At 49.5% G+C, this 18,479-nt stretch overlaps 1 long non-coding RNA gene across 1 annotated transcript in view; it reads left to right on the top strand.

The window, feature by feature from the left end:
- Positions 1–8,486: 8,486 nt before the first annotated feature.
- The window catches only part of LOC141164398 (uncharacterized), a 70,364-nt gene continuing 60,371 nt past the window's right edge, over positions 8,487–18,479 (top strand). The window contains exon 1 of the long non-coding RNA XR_012250898.1: positions 8,487–8,682. This is a non-coding gene — a long non-coding RNA (uncharacterized lncRNA). The remainder of the gene's footprint in view (positions 8,683–18,479) is intronic.

The raw sequence follows: 18,479 nt of genomic DNA, 5'->3' as shown, positions 1-18,479 counted from the left end.
ATATAGTGGGACCAAGTTGACAAGCACTTTCCAAGTGATGCTAAAATCGCTTGGAAAGAGCATGTCAACCGCATGTGGAAATGCATGTGAAGAACGCTCCACATCCGCATGTCCCTGGCAGGAAAAACGCATGTACAATCCGCATGTACAATCCGCATGCGTTTTTTCTGCCAGGGAGATGCAGAAACGCTCAGGAAAAAATCCTGAGCATTTCTGCATCGTGGGCCCATAGCCTTACAGTATAGTGGTAATATCGGTCTTTTAATAGTGGCTTTGTTTATTTAGTGAGCATATAGTTGTAGATTATGGTTCTACAGACTGTAAAAGAATATTACAGCACAGCTATAATAATTTAAGGTCCATTTACAATGCACAATATTCATGATAGAGCTATCCTAGTTACGCTAATCTTATGGTAAACTTGCAGTTTAAACAGGCTGACAATCACTCGACGAATAAGCAAAATCTTTTGTCGAGTGAAATTATCTTTTGGTTTGGCCAAATCATCATTCACAGCAGCACATTGTCCCATGTAAACAGAACCTGTAATGTCAAGAGCAACATCATAGTATACGTGCTGAGCAACATCATAGTATACATGCTGAACGATCTATTTCTGATCATTTAGTGTGCATCTGAAGTGGCGAAACGTCTTTTCATTATTTGTGTGTGCTTTTTTTGTGTATTTTTTTTTGCACATTTAATTTTACTTTCTTTGCTTTTTCACTTAGTCACACTCTGGGACAAGAATATTTTTCACTTTTATTGCTGGTCACGTGCATTGTAGTGCTCATGCACTGCAATGCATGAGACCTGTCAGTTCTTCACTGACCCAGCTTGTTAGACCCTGCTTGTAGCTGGACCTAATAGGCCACCATAGCCTGAGGTCACCAGATGACCTTGGGGTGCTATCGCAATTATCGGCACCCGAGATTAGGATCACCAGGAGCCAGTAGTGTAAAAGGGAGCCCCCTACTCATTTTAACCACTTAGATTCAACTTTCGAGATTGACAGCTGCATGTAAGGGGTTAATCGTCCACGATCGATTCTAAAACTGGTCGGCGTCGATGCCACAAGGTGTCAGCTCTCACATACAGCTGTCGACCATGGGATTTTCGCCCACTGGGGCCGCTACACACTTATTCCTCAGTACTGGGAAAAAGAAGCACTAAGGAATAAGGCCCCTTAACAGTTGCCATGAAAAGGCACATCGGCAGTCGATAACGGGTTAAAACGTTACTCAGGTTTTCTAGGTATTGTGACAAAGTCACTAGCAGAATACTGGAGGGGAGATATGTTTCACTGAGGCTGTTAGCTTCAGTGATGTGAAACATGGAAGTCTTCTCCTGCATAGTATGTGCAGAGAGGTTTAAGAAGCTATATTTAAAAAGGTATGTTTTATAGGTGAATGACCAGAAGTATGGACGGGAGGTCATTCACCATATCTCCACCCCAGGGTGAGATCTGGGGGCTTTAAATAGTCAGCCTGTTCACTCAGATGTTGTTCAGCATCTGGAGGTCAGCTCCAGAGAGAGCAGCTTGTGTTTGTTTCTGCTAACCTAAACTTTGTGGTTTTTAGCTAATCCTGAGTGGCCGGACCCCAGCCGGTGCAAGGACTTTGCTGGACACTTTATTATATTATTTTGCCGTTATGCCAGATGGGCTGTGTTTATTTTTCAGAACTCTACATTGGTTTATGCCTCTTAATAAACCAACTGAAAATTTGGTCTGGTGCCTAGTCGAGGACCAGGTGAGTACCTCTGCTAGAACCCCAGGAAGTGAAACCATAAGAGAAAATAAGAAAACCCTGCTAAGATAGCAAAACCTAATGCTAGCACCACTCACCACCAAGCACATAGGGAACTACAATAAACAGCAAAGGACTGAGCACGGAGCAGGATTATATAGCCCGCCTAATGAACAGATGTTGATTACCTCCCAATCCTGCCCAGACAGCCACTCCCTGCTAGCTTCAACAGCAGACTGGACAAAATCCCACCATTGCTTATTGCCAAACAAAGCAGCGTCCTACGCTACTTGGCAACCAGGGAAGACAGCGTCCCATCTTCCCCGAGCAGAGAATCAGTGAGGGAAACGGTGTACCGTGTCCCCACACATCCCACAACACCAGAACTCAACGCTCAACAAGATTGGGACAGTTTCCCTAAACACGTGGTACCTGCGCCTCCAGGTTTAGGACAATGGCGGCGCTTGCGACTGAAGTAGCGCAGTTCGGATCTGCTCCATTACCAGGTGGCGCACAAAACCACGATTGTTAATATCAACCTATTTAAATCCAAATTATGTGTGACTATAAATATGTATAATTACTACAAATACTACTCATAATGTGAGCTGACTTACCATTCTGAACTGCATATAAAAATATACATCATATCATTCTGGAAATTCATACCATTGAGCTGCTTTATATTCATAATTAGAATCCAACACATTTCTCTTAATAGGATTTTTTTTTACACTTCCCCCCTCGCTCAGGACAGCTCACCCTTTCGATTCCATAATGTGTAAAACAATTTGTATAATTTTTGTTTGTATCTACAGTGTTTAGTTGCATCAGAATATGCATTATTGCCTATGTTGATGTTATACAATGCCTTGAAAAAGTATTCATACCCTGTGAACTTTTCCACATTTTTTCAAGTTACGAGCACAAACTTAAATGCATTTTATTGGAATTTTATGTGATATGCCAACACAAAGTAGCAAGTATTTGTGAAGTGTAAAGAAAATTATATAGTTTTCTAACTATTTTAAAAATATATACAGTGGTGACCAAACGTTTTGCTTTTTTTTTTTCAAGTGTGATTACTTCTGTCTAGTTGTTGTGATGCCATTTTCCTAGTGATGAATTGAAAGTGCATGAAGTTGTCATCATGTGAGACCTTAATTTTAACCAAAATGCTTTTGAATATAGGTATGGTCATTTAATTAAAGAAAACTGACTGCCAAAAGTTTTGCATATACTATTTATTGATCACAACATAGAGAGTAATTCATTGTTTACTATAACTTAGTATTTTGTAGCATAACCTCTTGCTTTAATTACTGCACCACACCGACGGGGCATTGAAGCTACTAGAGTATTCAAGACATTTTGAGAGATCTTGCTCCATTCTATTTGCAAACAATTCATCTTTATGGCTATGGGTATGGGCTCCATCTCGTCGCCCTAACTCATCCCAAAGGTGCTCTATAGGGTGTAAATCAGGTGATTGGCTTGGCCGTTGCAACGGGCGATCATTTTTCTTTGCTAACCAATTTTTGACTAAATTGGATGTGTGCTTAGGATCATTGTCTTGCTGGAATTTTCATCCCCTGTGTAACGGGTCTGGGAGGCGGAACCTCTGAGCTACTATACAAGGGGGCGGTCCTTGTAAGGGAGCGGGTGGCGACCAGGCAGGCAGTCACAGCAGGTGACCGGGACAGTCTCTGGGTGTACGGGCAGGAGGTCACGGCAAGTGACCGGGCAGTCTCTGGATGAACGGGCAGATGGTCACGGCAAGTGACCGGGGCAGTCTCTGGGTGAACGGGCAGATGGTCACGGCAAGTGACCGGGGCAGTCTCTGGGTGAACGGGCAGATGGTCACGGCAAGTGACCGGGGCAGTCTCTGGGTAAAGGGTTGGTACGACCTGTGGCGGCTGATGGTAGACGTGAGCTCCCAGGTGAGCAGGCGAGAGTCTCTGGATAAACGGGTGGTCACAGCATGTGACGGCGGAGCCTCCAGGAAGACCAACAGACAGGCGGCAGATGAGCGCTCCCAGGTGAGCGGGCAGAAGTCTCTGGACAGGCGGGTGGTCACAGCACGTGACGGCAGAGCCTCCAGGTAGGCTAGCAGACAGGCAGCAGATGAGCGCTCCCAGGTGAGCGGGCAGGAGTCACTGGACAGGCAGGTGGTCACAGCACGTGACGGCAGAGCCTCCAGGTAGGCTAGCAGGCAGGTAGCAGATGTGCGCTCCCAGGTGAGCGGGCAAGCTGGTCCATAGACAGACTGACAAGAGTTGGAAGGCAGACCGTCGGACCTCAGGCAAGCAGGCAGGTAGTTGATGTGCGCTCCCAGGTGAGCGGGCAAGCTGGTCCTTAGACAGACTGACAGGAGTAGTAAGGCAGACCGTCGGACCTCAGGCTAGCAGGCAGGTAGCAGAATATCAGGCAGGAATAAGACAGCAAGCAGGCAGGAATCTGGCAGGTATCTGGCAGGTAACTGGCAACGGGACCTGAGGGCTGAAGCAGAGTAGTGAACAGTGCAACAACATTGCTCGGGCACCTCCATTTTGGAGGAGGTGCCTTATATATGGTGAAGTCCTCCGGCCATTGGCCGGGGACTCCTTAGGACGGCGCGCGCGGCCCCTTTAAGAGGGAGGGAGAGCGCGCGCGCGTGCCCTAAGCACAGTGGCCGGGAAGGAGCGCGCGCTGCCAGCAGAGCGGGAGGAGGACGCCGGGCACGGAGCAGAGAGGTGAGGGGAACAGCGTCCCTGCCTAACAGAGGGCAGGGACGCCGGCGCTACACCCTGCCTACTTTGGTTTTACCATGTGGCAGCATTACATTCTCCAGTATATCCGTGTACATGGTAGCATTCATATTTCCATCAATTCTATGCAGAGGGCCAATGGCAGATGCAGAAAAGCAGCCCTAAACCATGACATTATCACCACCATGTTTCACTGTAGGTGTTTTATACCTTACATCAATACGTTTTCCAATTGGGTGGTATAGATAGTGCTTACCATCATTACCAAACAGATTGAGCTTGGATTCATCAGACCACAACACCTTAGTCCAATCTGTCTCTTTACATTGGCTGAGCCAGTGAAGGCAGTGGCAGAGAGGGGAGGCCGGGTAGCGGGGGGACAAGTGGATTAGTAGTGAAGCAGAGTTTATCATAGATTGGAGGTTTGCGAGCGTGTTAGAAGGGAGGCCATAGAGCAGGAGGTTGCAATAGTCAAGACAGGAGATGATGAGGGCGTGCACTAGTGTTTTTGCAGATCCTTGGTTAAGGAATGTACGGATCCAGGAAATAGTTTTGAGTTGGACTCTGCAAGAGGTTGAAAGGGCTTGGATATGTGGTTTGTAGGAGAGAGCAGAGTCAAGGGTTACCCCGAGGCAGCGAGCTTGCTGGACTTGGATAGAGTGGGCAGCCATTGACTTTGATGGATAAGCCTGTTGGGGGGGTTGAGTGAGATGGAGGAAAGATGATGAATTCTGTTTTTTCCATGTTAAGTAGAAATCGAGTAGAGAAGAAGGATGAAATAGCAGACACTCATTGTGGGATTCTGGTTAGTAAGGAGGTGTTATCGGGTCCAGAGAGGTAGATCTGTGTGTCATCAGCATAGAGAGGATATTGAAAGCTGTGGAACTCTAAGAGCTGCCCAGGCCGAAGTTGTAGATGGAGATGAGTAGGGGTTCTAGAACTGAACCTTTGGGGACATCGACAGATAGGGGCGAGATGAGGAGGCGGTGTGTGAGTGGGAAACACTGAATGTCTGGTCTGTTCGGTATGAAGAGATCTAAGATAGGGCATAGTCTGTAATGCCAAGAGATGAGAGAATCTGTAGTAAGAGGGATTGGTCCAATGTGTCAAATGCTGAGGACAGGTCCAGGAGGAGGAGGACAGAGTAGTGTCGCTTGGCTTTGGCAATAAGTCATTTTAGTTAGGGCAGTTTCGGTTGAATCATAAGGTCGGATGCCAGATTGTAACCGGTCAAAGAGGGAGCAGGAGGAGAAGTGGGAGAAACGTTCAAGATAGACATGCTGTTCCAGTAGCTTTGAGGCATAGGCGAGAAGTGATATGCGGCGATAGCTAGACATAGAGGATGGGTCAACGGAGGGCTTTTTGAGGATGGGTGTGATCGAGGCATGTTTAAAGCATGAGGGGAAGACACCAGTTGTGATAGCTTGAAGAGATGGGTTAACGTGGATGTCATAAGAGTGCAGTCCGATGACTTCCACACACCCATAGACTTGAATGGGTATGCAGCATTCGATTTGCGCTGTAAATCAGAGCCTTGATGCAATTTTTTTCTCATGCTCAAATGGTATGTGAAAAAAAACGCTGATCAGCACTGCCCTATAGAAGACTATTGGTACGAGTGCTACCACATAAAACATTGGATAGCACTCATTTGATGTATACGCTCGTGTGAGCGAGCCCTAAATCTCACAGAGCCTAGGCACAGTGAACACAGACAAGGACCCACAATACAAGGTCCCACCGGGAGTTATCAAAAAATGAGCAACATTCTGCCACCTCCTCACTACAGAAAGAGCAAGGCCTACCGTTCCATCACTATCTGGAGCTCATACTTACTGATGTCTACTTTCCCCTTTTGTGGGAAGAAGCAGCCAGGTGCACTCCCTCTGATCAGCAGACGCCTGCGCACATGGTGCAGTGTGGGCATGTCTGCTTTACTGTAATGTGGCTGAGCCGGCACATATATACAACTTAAAGTTTGTGCATATGTGCCAGGCCCCTTGAATTTAAAATAAGCTCTGAAGGCTGATTCTCAGGGAAATCTATGTCCGGCCAATTGATCTTAATAGCTAATTTACGTATTAAGAAAAACGTGGCTTTTTCTAGAATAAGACATAGATTGTAGATATCAAGGTATCATTTTAGTGAGCTTTCTATGACCTACATGCCCATATAGATGGCTTAGGATGGTGGATATTGCTGACAAATTCCCTTTAAGGTACAGTATCTGTCCCCTGGTGACCCTAAATAGCTGCTTGGGAACCAGTCGAGGGATATATGCCCCACTGCCTTAGTCTGCCCTAGTAATCACACTTATGTCTACCTACTCTGGACTCTTTGTAATCACACACAGCTCTGTAGTGAGATTCAGGAGAGCAGGCTGTCAGTCATTATGTGTCTCACACTGGTGATGCCCCTTTCATTTAAAAAAAAAAAAAAAAGCTCTGGAGGTAGATTCTCATGTAGATTTGTGTACAGCTGATAGATCTTAATAGCCCATTTACATATGAAGAAAAATGTGGCTTTCTCTGGAATAAGACAATGGATCGCAGATATCAAGGTATCATTTTAGTCAACTGCCTATGACCTACTCCCCCATACAGACATCTTAGGAGGGATAATCCTACTGACAGATTCCCTTTAAGAGTATATACACTGGTTGATCAATGTGAACTCGATGCTAGCATCACTCATTTCCCAATAATTGGCCATTGTTAACAGTCTGCCAGTTACCAGACAAACGAGAAAAATTCCTCTTTGCAGCACATTGTAATGTGTAAACAGGACATGTGCTGCCAAGAAAAATGAGTCTATGTGAACATAACGATCTTTAACAAACTGCTCTGAATGCATAGCAAATAACTGCTGACGGCTCACAAGTAACCAATTGGTGGTCGCTTAATGCCCTCAGGTCCTGCAGTGTAAGTGCTCCCTTATTCATCAAGAAAGGGGGTGATTGTAGGAGGCTTCGGTCAGCAGGGCAGCATATTGGATCTTTTTGTAGGAACTCTGCATCCAGCTGACCTAAGCTACAGACAGAACCTTATTTACTACCAAAACTAAGAAGGCTGAAGTTATTCCTTCAGGTACAGATTTAGGTGTTTTTAAGGTGGGGGCTACATGGCAGTGTAATGCAGGTGAACGGAGTGCATTGCAGCCCTTAGACTACTGCGACAAGCAATCAGATATTTTACCTCTTGTTGATCATGGTACCTTATAGGGCGCAGTGTGACCCCATTCTCCTACAATGAGAATGTAGCATAGCGATCAGTGCCAATACCACTAGTGCCAAAATCTCTGTGTAGCCCCAGCCTTATGCACGGTATGCATCTATAAGTCCCCATTCATACGCTCAGTATTTTACATCAGTATTTGTGGCCAAAACCAGGAGTGGGTGAGAAATACAGAAGTGGTGATGTGTTTCTATTGTACTTTTCCTCTGATGGTTCCACTCCTGGTTTTGGCTTATAGATCTGGATTAAATACTGAAGGTGTGAACATGGGCTAAGTGTAATAACAGGATGAGAAGTGTCAGTACACAGAGGACAGGGGAAGAATGCCGCTCACACAAGGCTGTTGTGAATAGGAGCTTCGTGTGAACCCCAGCATAGGGCTGCTGTCAGCGGGCTGCACCTTCCGCCGTGGAGCGCTGGTTTCTCTACTTCACCAGTCAGGACACCTCAGGGAAAGAACGGAGCGCGGCCACACAAGCAACCGGCTGAACCGGGGAAGCCGGCAGTGGGAACGCCCGGCCGCCCTGCTCGGCACCGACTAGAGCAAACAAGCTCTCCTCAGATAACAGCCACCCCGCCGTCACCAATCACCGAGCTCCGGGACCCTGCGTCCACACCTTAGCGACGACGTCACGTAACGTGAGCCGCTGCCAGGAGCTCACAAGTGCTCAGCACCTTCTCCAGCACAGACCGGACGGGCGGCCGGCGGAGTCTACGTGCACGGGTAATGTGCTCACACAAGCCTTCCTTCTTGGTGTGCGTGCCGTGGAGCTGGGTGTGGGGACATGTCAGGGAGTGGACGAGAGGCGGCTACACCATGTTATTAGGGACGAGGGCGGCAGCGCGGTCCTGCTGTGCATCTGCTGCTGTGCGCTGGGCGGGTGTGAAGGCTACTGCTTCCTCACAGCAGAGCTGTACTGTGCGAGAGAAGCCGCTGGGCATCCACTGGCAGAGGTAACACGGCGGGGCCGCTGTCAGCGAGGGCGCATACAGACATCACACCGCGGCACATCACACCGCACACTGCCGGCACATCACACCGCACACTGCCGGCACATCACACCGCACACTGCCGGCACATCACACCGCACACTGCCGGCACATCACACCGCACACTGCCGGCACATCACACCGCACACTGCCGGCACATCACACCGCACACTGCCGGCACATCCCACCGCGGCACATCACACCGCACGCTGCCGGCACATCACACCGCACACTGCCGGCACATCACACCGCACGCTGCCGGCACATCACATCGCACCGCACGCTGCCGGCACATCACATCGCACCGCACGCTGCCGGCACATCACATCGCACCGCACGCTGCCGGCACATCACATCGCACCGCACGCTGCCGGCACATCACATCGCACCGCACGCTGCCGGCACATCACATCGCACCGCACGCTGCCGGCACATCACATCGCACCGCACGCTGCCGGCACATCACATCGCACCGCACGCTGCCGGCACATCACATCGCACCGCACGCTGCCGGCACATCACATCGCACCGCACGCTGCCGGCACATCACATCGCACCGCACGCTGCCGGCACATCACATCGCACCGCACGCTGCCGGCACATCACATCGCACCGCACGCTGCCGGCACATCACATCGCACCGCACGCTGCCGGCACATCACATCGCACCGCACGCTGCCGGCACATCACATCGCACCGCACGCTGCCGGCACATCACATCGCACCGCACGCTGCCGGCACATCACATCGCACCGCACGCTGCCGGCACATCACATCGCACCGCACGCTGCCGGCACATCACATCGCACCGCACGCTGCCGGCACATCACATCGCACCGCACGCTGCCGGCACATCACATCGCACCGCACGCTGCCGGCACATCACATCGCACCGCACGCTGCCGGCACATCACATCGCACCGCACGCTGCCGGCACATCACATCGCACCGCACGCTGCCGGCACATCACATCGCACCGCACGCTGCCGGCACATCACATCGCACCGCACGCTGCCGGCACATCACATCGCACCGCACGCTGCCGGCACATCACATCGCACCGCACGCTGCCGGCACATCACATCGCACCGCACGCTGCCGGCACATCACATCGCACCGCACGCTGCCGGCACATCACATCGCACCGCACGCTGCCGGCACATCACATCGCACCGCACGCTGCCGGCACATCACATCGCACCGCACGCTGCCGGCACATCACATCGCACCGCACGCTGCCGGCACATCACATCGCACCGCACGCTGCCGGCACATCACATCGCACCGCACGCTGCCGGCACATCACATCGCACCGCACGCTGCCGGCACATCACATCGCACCGCACGCTGCCGGCACATCACATCGCACCGCACGCTGCCGGCACATCACATCGCACCGCACGCTGCCGGCACATCACATCGCACCGCACGCTGCCGGCACATCACATCGCACCGCACGCTGCCGGCACATCACATCGCACCGCACGCTGCCGGCACATCACATCGCACCGCACGCTGCCGGCACATCACATCGCACCGCACGCTGCCGGCACATCACATCGCACCGCACGCTGCCGGCACATCACATCGCACCGCACGCTGCCGGCACATCACATCGCACCGCACGCTGCCGGCACATCACATCGCACCGCACGCTGCCGGCACATCACATCGCACCGCACGCTGCCGGCACATCACATCGCACCGCACGCTGCCGGCACATCACATCGCACCGCACGCTGCCGGCACATCACATCGCACCGCACGCTGCCGGCACATCACATCGCACCGCACGCTGCCGGCACATCACATCGCACCGCACGCTGCCGGCACATCACATCGCACCGCACGCTGCCGGCACATCACATCGCACCGCACGCTGCCGGCACATCACATCGCACCGCACGCTGCCGGCACATCACATCGCACCGCACGCTGCCGGCACATCACATCGCACCGCACGCTGCCGGCACATCACATCGCACCGCACGCTGCCGGCACATCACATCGCACCGCACGCTGCCGGCACATCACATCGCACCGCACGCTGCCGGCACATCACATCGCACCGCACGCTGCCGGCACATCACATCGCACCGCACGCTGCCGGCACATCACATCGCACCGCACGCTGCCGGCACATCACATCGCACCGCACGCTGCCGGCACATCACATCGCACCGCACGCTGCCGGCACATCACATCGCACCGCACGCTGCCGGCACATCACATCGCACCGCACGCTGCCGGCACATCACATCGCACCGCACGCTGCCGGCACATCACATCGCACCGCACGCTGCCGGCACATCACATCGCACCGCACGCTGCCGGCACATCACATCGCACCGCACGCTGCCGGCACATCGCACCGCACGCTGCCGGCACATCGCACCGCACGCTGCCGGCACATCGCACCGCACGCTGCCGGCACATCGCACCGCACGCTGCCGGCACATCGCACCGCACGCTGCCGGCACATCACATCGCACCGCACGCTGCCGGCACATCGCATCGCACCGCACGCTGCCGGCACATCGCATCGCACCGCACGCTGCCGGCACATCGCATCGCACCGCACGCTGCCGGCACATCGCATCGCACCGCACGCTGCCGGCACATCGCATCGCACCGCACGCTGCCGGCACATCACATCGCACCGCACGCTGCCGGCACATCACATCGCGGCACATCACATCGCACCGCACGCTGCCAACTGCTGCCGCCGCCCAGGCATTCCATGTGGAAAGTTGCACTTTGGGACAGTCTGCAGGTTTCTGGGGTGGCAGATGAGATATTTTGGAAATTGGCTTTTAGTAAATTATGATTCTGACAACAGGTAGCACATGATTCTATGACTAAGGGCAAATCTGCCCAAAAAGCACATGTCCACTGGGAGCCCCCACTGATGGCTTATCCACACTAGCCATTGCTATAGTCACTTCCTAATATCGCTAATTTGATGCCCTATAGCAAACCCCGGCACAGTCCTCCAAGGCTCCTATATTTACAGAGGCCCCCCTTCTGTAATTAGGAGGTAGATATTAACCCCATAGTGACCAGGCCCCATTTTTCATTCTACCATGTCACTTAAAGTGGTGATAACTCTGGAATGGTTACACACAACGCAGTGATTTTATTTTCCTGACACATTGTACTTTGTTAGTGGTAAATTTAGGTCAATATGTTTTGTGTTTCTGAAAATATTTGGATATATGATAAATTTTAAAAAAATATTGCAATTTACTGACTTTGCTTATGTTCTTAAAGCACCACTCCGGATTATTATATATATATATATATATATATATATATATATATATATATATATATATATATATATATATATATATATATATTTTAACCCCTAGAGTGGTGTTACAAATATCTTCCCTGCCCATAGTAAAATACCAGCCGCCATCGTCTGTTCTTCCCAGCGCCACTCCGGGCCTGTTCCGCCATCTTGTGACTGGGAGTCAGTGGTAATGTGCACAGAAGGAGGCCAGCTCACCTGTTGCAGCTCAGTGTGCAGGAGCACGGAAATTTCATCTTGACAGACCTAAACCTTGGCAAGGGACACCGGAGTGCGTCTGAAACGCGTTGCATTATGTCTGTCGTACCTATGACCTTCTCTTCCATGCAAAGGATGTTTTAATCTAAGTTTTTTTTTTTCAATAAATTAACCTTTTCAACCAGAACTGGAAACATCCCATTTTTATCCTTAGCGGTAACGGTCACAAGCTCTCAGTGTAAGTCTATGAAAGCCTCGTTCTGGCTCTCATAGACTTGCATTGAGTTTTGACTTCCAGTCCACCCAGGAAACACTGGAGCTATCCTGCTAGACACAACTAGCTGACCTGGACCGGATTGGCACTGAGAACAGCAGAAGACAGAGGCTGGTAATTATTCTACTACAGGAATGGAACATACATTAGAGATACCTGTCACGGGGATACCATCACAGAGAGGGTCCAGAAGATCACGGCGTCTGGTTACTCGAACTGTTTCACCATTGTTCTAAACCGTGCAGGTTTTCTTTGCTCTGGCATTGCTAGGGTTAAATCAGTTCAGTTGATCTCCTGAAGCTCTCTATCATGGATTTCTTCAGCTGTTCAGTGCTGGCCACTCTCCTCTGGTATATATGCTCGCCACTGGCATTTGGGAATTGCCAGTGATAGTTCATTCTGCCTGGTTTAGAGTTGGAGGAATTGCTCGGTGTTTTGCGGTGGTGTTTGGAGAGTTGTTCTGGAGATTTCTGCATGGAATTTGCGTGTTCATCTTCTCCAATTTGGTTTCACCTTCCTATACCTCCCCTGTGTTCCACTCTGTTCGGTGAGTGTAATTTGTATGATTGTAGGTTTCATTTATCCCTGTCTGTCTTCCCTTGTCTGTCTGGTTAGTGTAATCCTATACACTTCGGCCTCACACCTTCCTGAGGAAGGGGGGGGGGGGGGGGCATAAGGATAAGTCAGGAGCTAAGCAAGGCACCTTCCAGGGAACAGGGATAGACTAGGGCGCCACCTAGTGTGAGAGATAGGGAAGGAGCTCCTTTTTCCTTAAACTGTAAACTGCCCCCATTGCATTGTTAGTGATGCAATGTGCATCGCTAACATGCATTTTTCATTTAATTTGGTGCAAATATAATGAGTATATAACATTTTATATACTTATCCTACCAGCTCATTCAGTCATAGTGGTGTGATTCTCCCATTCAGTCAGGACTGATGCCGCCCACGTATTTGAATTTTGCTCCTGATGAGCGCTGAAGTTATGGGGTGCGTGCGCAGTGGCAGTGAGGCTGTGTGGCTTCCAGCTTGCGCGCGCCGTGAGGCTGTGTGGCTTCCAGCTTGCGCGCGCCGTGAGGCTGTGTGGCTTCCAGCTTGCGCGCGCCGTGAGGCTGTGTGGCTTCCAGCTTGCGCGCGCCGTGAGGCTGTGTGGCTTCCAGCTTGCGCGCGCCGTGAGGCTGTGTGGCTTCCAGCTTGCGCGCGCCGTGAGGCTGTGTGGCTTCCAGCTTGCGCGCGCCGTGAGGCTGTGTGGCTTCCAGCTTGCGCTCGCCGTGAGGCTGTGTGGCTTCCAGCTTGCGCGCGCCGTGAGGCTGTGTGGCTTCCAGCTTGCGCGCGCCGTGAGGCTGTGAGGCTGTGTGGCTTCCAGCTTGCGGGCGCCGTGAGGCTGTGTGGCTTCCAGCTTGCGGATGCCGTGAGGCGCTGTGGCTTCCAGCTTGCGCGCGCCGTGAGGCTGTGTGGCTTCCAGCTTGCGCGCGCCGTGAGGCTGTGTGGCTTCCAGCTTGCGGATGCCGTGAGGCTGTGTGGCTTCCAGCTTGCGCGCGCCGTGAGGCTGTGTGGCTTCCAGCCTCACTATTCATGCACGGGCAGCCGCGTGTCATTGCATCACTAACAACGCGATGGGGGCAGTTTACATAGTAGATAATACATGACAGGTTCCCTTTAAGAAATCCTGCCTTGACAATACCATTACCATGTGAAATTTAAAAAAAACAAACAAAAAAACAGTGATGCTTCAAATATGACAGCTATGCAACACAAGATGTTAATAAATAACCTTGCCCATACATCTACTTAATGTCAACATAATTTTTCTAACGTCATTTTATTTTCTTCAAAGGTTTATTAAGAAATTTTCACTGTTTTCAAAGAAATGTACAAAGCTTGTATTTTTTTATGAACCTATTCAGATTTGAAGTGACTATGAGAAGCCTTTATATTGGACAATTCATCAAAATTGAATACCATTTTCAAAATGGCACCCCACAAAGTATTTAAAACTGCTCTGAGGTAGTTTAACTGTTCCGGTGCTTCACGTGAATTAACTCAAAATGGAATAAATAGAATAAAAAATAGTTTTCTTCTAAAATGTTGCTAACATACTAAAGGGCACCCTATCTGGTAGACCCTGAGGCCATTATTTGACCTCAAATTGCAATACCAACCATTGAGACAACTCAGTTGCTATATCAGGGTGCCAGTTGGGTTAAAGAGGTAGCTCACTCCCTATCTTGACCACTGTCGCTATTGATGGCAACCTCTAGGGGGTTAAACACCATGATCAATGGCAATTCCAATGCTGCAGCATGTCAGCTGTACTGTACAGCTGGGTTATAGGAAGTTTCGCCCCCAGGTACTTTTCGCCCCTATCATTTCGCCCCCAGGAAGATTCGCCCCCGGACGGGGGCGAACTGGGGGCGAAACATGCTGGGAGCGAAATGTACCCGGGGGCGAACTCCTGGGGGCGAAACATCCAATTCCCGTACAAGCTGACACCTCCAGCATTTTCACCCATCTGTGGATGCCAGTCTTTTATTCCTCAGGTTAGTAAAAAGGTGTGTTTGCAGTCATTAAGAGGTTAAAGTTATAAAACCAACACTCAACACTTTCAGCAGTCATCTGGGCACCACTGCAGTGCTCACTAGTCAGTTTTCCTGCTGTTAGCACACCTGCTATTTTTAGATGGACATTTTGTATATTACTAGCTGGCCAAGCCGGAATAATTTTTTATGCCTATATATTGTTCAACATGCTCCAGTGTAATATCTGTGACTTAAAGGAGTATTTTCAAGTTATTAAATTGCTTTAATTAGTTAAACAGCTTTAAAATAAGCAAGTTTCAATTGACTAGCTTTGTATATTTACTGCCATTCTCCTGCAATGTCAGTTTTTATCTTACATGTTGTACAGCTGATTTCCATGGAGCTCCACCACTAGTGCATGTCCAGAACATGGGAGAGTATGCAGTAAATACATTACAGAAGAGATATTAACTCCTAATATCCATGGCAATTCTCTCCAGCCAGTTGTTGATTTTTATACCACAGGTGCTCGCCTTCCCCTACGTCTGTTCCTGACCTAGCTGCTATTAGGCTAAGTGCCACGATGCTGAAATGCTCCGGATTTTTTCCTGAGCGTTTCTGCATCTCCCTGGCAGAAAAAACGCATGCGGATTGTACATGCGTTTTCCTGCCAGGGACATGCGGATGTGAAGCGTTCTTCACTTGCATTTCCGCATGCGGGTTGACAAGCGCTTTCCAAGAGATTTTAGCATCACTTGGAAAGTGCTTGACAACTTGGTCACACTATATAAATCCATGCAAATGGCATGGATTTATATAATGTGACCGAAAGAATGGCAAAAAATAAATATTATACTTGCCTTCTGATGGCGCCCGGAGTCTGTATTCGATCCGTCCTGGCTTGCCGGCAGCTTGCGGTACACAGGTTCTATGGTACCCAGGTCCGGAGGAGAGTCTCCTGTCATCCACACCCGGGTACCATCCGCACATTAGAACGCATGGAATCTGCATGTACAGATCCAGTGATGCGTAATCCATGCGTTCCAATGAAAGTCAATGGCGGCGAAAACGCAGCGCTTCCGCAAAATAATTGGTAGTGCTGCTTTTTTTCCCGCAATGATAATCCGCAGCGGAAATTTCCGCAGCATGTGCATAGCACATGCGGATTATCATTGGGGAACATGGCAGGCCTTCTACCAAGTGTTTTTTAAACGCAAAACACATCGTGGGCACACAGCCTTATATCTCACTCTTATCAATTCTGTAGAATCACAGTCCCAGAAATTCCCTGTTATCTGTGTGCAAATACAGTGATAGCAGTACACTCACTCCAGAACAAGCCACTGATTTTTGAATGTGTTATTGCTGAACTTGTACTGAGTTTTATAGTTCTACTGTTAACCAGGTCTGTTACTTAAAGGGGTTGTCTCATATTAAATATTTTTTAGTTTAGTTAAGCTACAAATTCTTAACCGCAACACCAACAAGTTCTTGAGGCTTTTAATACATTTCTAACAAGCCCACTAGGTTTCCCAAGCAATGCCATATACCTTTAAAAAATAAATAAATAAATAGTTTTTGAAATTGTTTGTTGTTGCATTGAGCACACAGTGGTCCAATGGGCATCTCTGGACCGTGCTCGGCGGCCCCTGTCTTCTTTATGACGTTGCCCTGTTGATATGGATTACGTTTTGTTCTTCATCCACACAGCCGACAAAGCCTCCTGTCTGTGCTTGTGCAGGCTCTCTGCTGGTTGTGTACATCAGTCATAAGTAGAGGGTGGCATTAGAAAGAAGTCCGAGACGGGGCGCCTAGCACGATCAAGACCATTGGACTGTTCGTGCACATTAGATGCCTGTGAGCGGCCAGTGATAGCGCCTATCACAGGCAGAAACAGCAGAGGAAGGTATTTATAAAGAAGCTTCTGTTCATCATAAAAATATATTGCGCTATTTTCAATAGTAGTTGACAACCCCTTTAATATATTGCAATCATATTATATTGCACTGTATCCTTATAATTGCTCATTTTGCCCTCTCACGCAGCTAATTCTTCTCTTTTCCATTTGGTCTATGACTTCATGTGATTAAAAACTGATTAGCTGAATCCTTCTAAGCTCTTTGTAGAAACTGGTATATTTTACCTGCATGAGTCTCAAGTCCCTGCAAATGTCTCGGGCAGGGGAAGATCACTCACTCAGCAGCAGACAGAAGTAGACACAGGTACGCTGTCTCTTTTAAATTTCATGTTTATTTATTAAAGTGCAGCATAAACCAACATTAAGTCCATAAAAGGAAACACAGCCCGCTGGGGAAAAAACAGGAAAACCAAAACAAAATGGCAACACAAAGCACAGTCCTTGTGGTAGCAGGGATCTGCCTGCTCAGAGTTTAGCAACTCCACCTGGTTCAGGTCAGCTCAACACAAACATGTCTGGAGTTTGCCTCCCCAGACTTGCTGAACACTGAATGCCTCAGCAGGCATAGTATTTAAAGAAGATGTCCATTATTTTTTATTATCCCCCCCCCCCAATGTATTCCCCCTGGGCCTATAAAGGTTTTTGTAATTACCTTGCGTTGCAGTTACTGCCTGTGAGCGGTGCTATCGCGATCCGCTCACAGGCATCACGTGCCTGCCACTGATGTCACGTCAAGTGAGGCGTGACATCAGTGACACGGTCCCCGTGGTGGATGCTGGGTTGTGGGCGTAGTTTCCCCACGCGTCACCCTCAGCATTCACCGCACGCTTTCCCAGTGAATGAGGAGAGGGACAGCGTGCGGTGGATTCTGGGTGTGATGCTCAGGGTAACCCTGCCCACAGCCCAGCATCCACCATGGAAAGCAGAAGTCACCCCCGGCTGCAGCCGGAACTTGACGTGGCATCAGCAAATGTCAGAGCCGGCTGCAGCCGGGGGTCACGTGATGCCTGTGAGCGGCCAGCGATAGAGCTGCTCACAGGCAGTAACTGCAACGCAAAGTATTTACAAAAACTCCTGGGCCCTAGGGGAATACATTAGGGGGATAATAAAAAGTATTGGACAACCAATTTAAACCCCAGACCACATCCTGGGGTGGAGATATGGTGACTGGCCCCCCCGCACTATAGCCATTCACAAAAAACTGGCTCATTTAAATATGTCTGATTAACTCTCTCAGCACATATCATGCAGGAGAAGACTTCCAGTTTCACATCACTGAAGCTTAGCGGCCTCAGTGAAATATATCTCCCCTCCGACACTCTGCCAGTGACTTTGTCACAGTACACAGTGCAATATAGTATGATGATTGCAATATATTAAGAGGATAAAAACTTTGATGCGAGTGCTTCTTTAACATGCTCAGTATATGGTTGTATCAGTTTCTATGCTACTGTAACAAGGTCACCGCAACATGCATTGGTAGATTTATATCGTTTTGCTAAAAGGCTCTGATCAATTTAGTTTATTGCATTGTCTATG

This window comes from Phyllobates terribilis, unplaced genomic scaffold (assembly GCF_046119375.1).
Source record: "Phyllobates terribilis strain yellow unplaced genomic scaffold, ASM4611937v1 Scaffold_10__3_contigs__length_209671492, whole genome shotgun sequence".
Lineage (NCBI taxonomy): Eukaryota > Metazoa > Chordata > Amphibia > Anura > Dendrobatidae > Phyllobates > Phyllobates terribilis.
This window is presented reverse-complemented; position numbering and strand designations above follow the sequence as displayed.